We start from the raw sequence: 5,884 nt of genomic DNA on the forward strand, positions 1-5,884 counted from the left end.
ATCGCTCAGACCAGAGTAAAACCCAGATTACAGTGAAACCCTGTGGAACTCACAGTTGTACCACATAATTCAAGGCTTTCCTGTTTTGCCAACTTGTTCTGGCTGGGTACCATAATTCCTCTCTGCATCTCCTCCAGTGGGTAGCACAATACCTGACAAGATAAGCATTTTTTTAAAGGAGGGAAAAAAATCTTGCATTTAACAACTGAATAAGTAAACGACAACTACAGCAATAAAAAGAATATGCCGTGCCTCTCTGGCTTGTTTTTAAACTCCTCAAGCTTCAGGACCTATAGAGGGCTGGGGTTGTGGCTCAATGGCAGACCGCTTGCCTAGCATATGTGAGGCACTGGGTTCAATTCTCAGCACCACATATAAATGAATAAAATAAAGGTCCATTGACAACTAATATATATATATACTTAGCTAGGACTTTCCTGTGTCTCCCAAGGGATGCAAAGTAAGTGTTCCCTGAGCAAGTGTTTGTTGAAAGAATGACAGTCACTTTGTGCCAAGTGCTGTAGGCAGTGTATAGCCATTGTCACCACCTCACCCCTCCAGGAAGGTGTCCCTGGAGCTCTGTTCCTGTGGCCTTCCTCGAGAGCAGGCTTCCAGGATGATTTCCCTGACATTCCAGCATTGCAGCTGGAGGCTCCTTGTAAATGAGCGGACTGCCCTGCCCTCCCGACTGTGGCAGGCGCTTCCTGTTTGGGGTGGAAAGGAACCAGACATTTTCCTGTTGGTAGGTCTTTTAAGCAAAGCACCAGATGCTGAGCAGGTCCTGGCCCAGCCTTTCGGGCCAGATGCCTGGTGGTTCAACAGCCTTTATGTGGAAGGGAAGTGGGCACAGCGCCAGATTGGCCAGGCTTTTATTGTGCTCCTTGCAAGTCCCCTGGGCCCTGGTGTGAGTAAAAAACAAACCAGAAGAGGCTGACGCCTTGCTAAACTGTGATGAGCATTAAGGGAAATGGGCTGCTCCGAGCCAGTGAGCATTGCCTAGGGAGAAGGTGCTTCTGCGACTGTGCTGGGGCTGGCTCTGGTGTGTCATCTGAATGCCAGCGTGCTCCAGCATGAACCTGTGCACCACATACCTCAGTGTACCCTTGTGTCTGTGCTCCACTATCCAACACTTGACAGGATTGAAGTTACTAATTGCCTAGCTTGCTCCCCATAGCATGGCAGGGTAGTACACAAAGACAAAAATTCTCTTTGTCCCATTTAAAAATGGCAGTAACTCAAGAGAGGTTAGTTAACTTGCAAAAGGCACAGTGTGAAAAAGTCAAGATTTAAAACCTGGTGGGTCCCGCTCCACATTTTTTGCTTTTCCCAGACCCACACGAGCATGTATGTGTGTGTGTGTGTGTGTGTGTGTGTGTATGTGTGTGTGTTTTCAGGAGAAGGCAGGCAGGTACACTTGTGAATGTGATCCAGACTGACAAGCTCACACCCGCATCTGCTGGAGAGAAGACATCTGTCTTCCACAGAGGTGGCTGCCAGAAAGTCAGGGCTTCTGGAATTGCAATTCAGCCACAAATTGTGAAGGCTTCAGCGAGTAATGGCCCAAATGATCCCACAAGGTCCTCCTGCCTCTAACCTTCTCAGGACTCTGGGGAAAGCCTCTCTTGGGCTCTGTCTAGCTCTTCTCTTGTCCTCATTGTTCCTCTATTCTTCCTATTCTTGTGGTTTCCTCGGGTTGGTCTTCCCATGAGTGCCTTTCTCCAGAGCCCAGAATTCCTTCCAATAAAATCTACTTTGTTTTCTACACACTTCCTGGGAAGGAGGAAAGGGCAGAGACAAAGCTGATTGTTCCTCTTATTATCAAGAGAGAAACTGAGGCCTAGAGGTTTCTTGTCCTGGCTCACACATCCGGCCTGATTCAAGGGATCCAGCTGTGACCTTCTGTCAGAGGAGGAGCAATGGCCCCAAGTGGCAACTGCCAACCACTCCTTTTGGCAGACAACATGCCTAGACCATGGCAAGAGTTCCTCAGAAGTCCTGTCCACTCTGGGAGGCCCTGAGGATCTGAGCCAAACCACGGTGCTGAAGGAGGAAGGGAGGGGAAACGGCTCTTTGAAGAGGTATAGCCCAGCAGGCTTAGAAACCACTCAGCCAAGATGGGGTGGGAAGGGAGGTGAGAACTAGACCATTGGAAAACCCAGAGGTCTCTCTCTCTCTTAGACACAGCTAGTTAATAGTTAGTGATTCTGTGGGTCTGGAATCTGAATTTTGGTACAGGAGGATGATGGGGATTGAGCTCAGGGCCTCTCATATGCTAAGCAAGACCTCTACTACTGAGCCCCCAGCCCCCAAAATCTGAATTTTTGATAAGTGTTTCTCGGTGATTCACTTCAAGTGACCCAAAAATCACATTTGAGGGCTGGGGATGTGGCTCAAGCGGTAGCGCGCTCGCCTAGCATGTGTGCGGCCCGGGTTCGATCCTCAGCAGCACCACATACCAACAAAGATGTTGTGTCCGCCGAGAACTAAGAAAAAATAAATAAATGTTAAAACTCTCTCTCTTTGTCCCCCTCTCTCTCTCACTCTCTCTTTAAAAAAAAAAATCACATTTGATAAACTGGACTTGGGGCAAGATAATATAATATTTAAGAGTCCAATATCTGGAGTTATACCATCCAGGTTTGAATCCTGGCTCCATTACTCACTTTGTGGACTCAGATAAAGGATATAATCTCTCTCTCTCTCTCTCTCTCTCTCTCTCTCTCTCTCTCTCTCTCTCATTTTATTTATTTATTTATTTATTTATTTGTTTTTGTGGTGCTGGGGATCAAACCCAGGGCCTTGTGTATACAAAGCAAGGACTCTACCAACTGAGCTATATCCCCAGCCTCAAGGATATAATCTCTATGTCTCAGTTTCTTCATCTTTAAAGTAAGGCTATTTATAATAATAGTGGGGGGCTGGGGATGTGGCTCAAGCGGTAGCCCGCTTGCCTGGCATGCGTGCGGCCCGGGTTCGATCCTCAGCACCACATACAAACAAAGATGTTGTGTCCGCCGAGAACTAAGAAAAATAAATAAATAAATGTTAAAATTCTCTCTCTGTCCCCCTCTCTCTCTCACTCTCTCTTTAAAAAAAAAAATAATAATAATAGTGAATTTCTCATAGGGAAGTTACAAAGATTCTATGACATAAGTTATGTGAAATACATAACACATACACAGCATATGTTAAATTTGTAACAAGTATTAAGCATTATTACTTGTTCTGATTCCTCATTCCCGTTCCTATCCTCATTCCCACTCCCACAAAAGGAAGAAATAATGATATTGGATCAATATAAGGGCTTGTCACTGCAGCATTGCTTTGGACAGGGTTCAGCTTTTGAGCACATTTGAATATCTCTGCTTCAAAGCCATCTCCCTCCCACTACTCTCCAGAAACCCTCACTGTGAAGGGAGTCTCTTTCCAATGAACTGACTTGCCTTTCTCATCTTCTTTCCTCCTTGGATCTCTTTCCAATCCCCCAAGCCTGCACAAACTTCAAAGTGATTTGGCTCACGTTGTGTCCTAGAACGTGATCACAACAGGTCATTTGTGAGGGTTTGTGGGTTCTTAGGTTTTGAAGAAGATCACAGAATTTGGTGCTTGAGGATAAGTAAGTAATCTTCAAAAATGGAAGGAAACCAAAGCCTCCTGTGACCCAAACTCTAACCAGGGAAACACTGTGTCTTCCTGGGAAATGGAGACATGAAAGGTATGGTTGAAGCCCAGGGCAAGTGTAGGGTGTGAGGTGGGGAGTGTTCTGCCTTAACTTTTGTACACACTTCAAGTTGGATGGCACCTCAAGGAGACCACAAGCACAAGGAAAGTGGGAAAATGTCAGAATGTGATAAAATGAACCAACCAAGGAGTCAAAAGGGAAACAGAGGAAATCACCTCTCAAATGCAGCAGTGGAGCTAACAGGTAGGTGTAGAAAAAGGCAGGATCAGTTCCTGTCTCCTCCTAGATATTCAGCCCTTTAGAGAACCACATTTTCCCTCTCTCTCTTTGCAGTAAACCAAAATGGAGAATCTCTGGGATGTTTAAGCAAGAAGGGATAGAGAGATTCTGCCTAGAGAAATAATTGGCAAGCTTAGATTGAATTCTTTCTTGGCCCACAGTGCTCTTACCAGCTGATGCTTCTCAAAGATCCTTGCCCCAAAGTAGGACTTTCTGGCCTGTCAAAATCCATCCATTGGTCAAGGCCACCATGTCATACCTGTGACTTATAAACACACACCCTAGGGTTGTCAGATCAAATAGAGGAGGCACAGTTAAACTTGAATTTCAGATTAATGAGAAATTTTTTAATACAAATATGTTCCAAATATTGAATGCCATTCACTTGTATTAAACCACTATTTGTTATTAATGGGATACTCAGGTTTAACTTGGGATCCTATATTTTTATGTGCTAACTCTGGCAACTCTGTTCCACTCGCCTTCAGAATCTCTCCCAAGGACCATGGCAGGATTGTGTTTGAAACAGCTGCCTTGTCACAATCTGTTATGTCCTTAGCAGAGAACTTTTGTTCTATTCTATCCAGCTAAACTGGAAGCTCTCTGAGGGCAAGATCCAAGCCTCCTCCACCATCCTAGAGATGCCCACCCAATAAGGGATGCTTCTTATATAGATATGTACAGAGGCACCCTTAGCAAGGGGCAAAGAAATCCAACCTCAACTTTTTGCTCCTGTGGGATCCCTGGCACTGGACTGTTTGTAACATGGAAGGGCCACTTTTTCTGGTTGGTTTGTCCGGAGAAGCTGGGAGGCTGTTTTCAATTACTGTCACCAAAGAAATGCCTGTTTCTAAGATGTCTACTCAAAGAATGTTTTTTCCAATTTCTCCACCAAACTGGCATCTTTTCCTAAACAGCACAAAAGGGTCCTATGGAGCCTCAGGGTTAGAATTCCGCATTACTTTGGTTTGGCACTTTATAGATTCCAGATTATTTTTACATACACCAACTCATCTGATCCCACAAGGACCCCCCAGAGGTCAATATCATTGTTTTATTTGCATTTTACAGAAGAGTGAACTGAAGATAAAAGAGAATCTGCTCTCAATTGAGAAGGTAGATGATGAAAAGTTTACTTTGGCTCTGTAAGAATTTAAGGAAGGCTTTCGTGGAAACTTTTTTCATTCCATTCTTATAATGACTGCAAGGGATATATAAGGAACTTTATACTCGTTTTCTCTTTTCATCTTCATGCAGTTCTAGGAATTGAATATTTTCTGCTCTTATTTTATTGATAAGTAACCTGGCACTTGAAGTACTTAAATCCTTTGCCAAAAGATCACACGATTGCATTTATTAAGTGTGTGTTGCATGATGCCAGGCACCGCCTGCGGTTATTAACAGGGTTTATTAGATCATGAATTCCTCCCCACAATCATGAGATATCTGTATTCTTATTATTCTTATATACTGATAAGAAAAGCGGGTGAGTGACTGGCCTAAGACCACACATCCAGCAGGTGGTTGGTGCAGGATTCACACGTCTACAAAAAAAAAAAATCTAATCTGAAACTCAAACCCAATCCTGATTCAGTCTAGGAGTCTAGGGTTCCTTCTCCTACACTCCAGGGACTCACTCCCCGTCTACCGAAATTATCAACTACCTTCAGGTGGGCCAGAACCCCTCTCCATCTAAGTCTTAGGTAGTCACAACTGCCAGGAGACCATTCTTCCCCAGCCCTCCCTGCAGAGATCTGGATCAATTGAAGGTGGCAGGGAGAGAAGGGGTGAGCTGGGCGGTGGCAGGCACAGGGCGAGGCAGTGCAGCCAGCGGAAGAGGCTCCAGGACCTCGGCGCGTTCCAGCGGCGAAGGGTGGGTGGGGCGGGAGTGCCGAGCTCCCGCCCCTCTTCCCTCCCTTCCTC

Source organism: Ictidomys tridecemlineatus, chromosome 3 (genome assembly GCF_052094955.1).
Source record: "Ictidomys tridecemlineatus isolate mIctTri1 chromosome 3, mIctTri1.hap1, whole genome shotgun sequence".
In the NCBI taxonomy this organism is placed as follows: Eukaryota; Metazoa; Chordata; class Mammalia; order Rodentia; family Sciuridae; genus Ictidomys; species Ictidomys tridecemlineatus.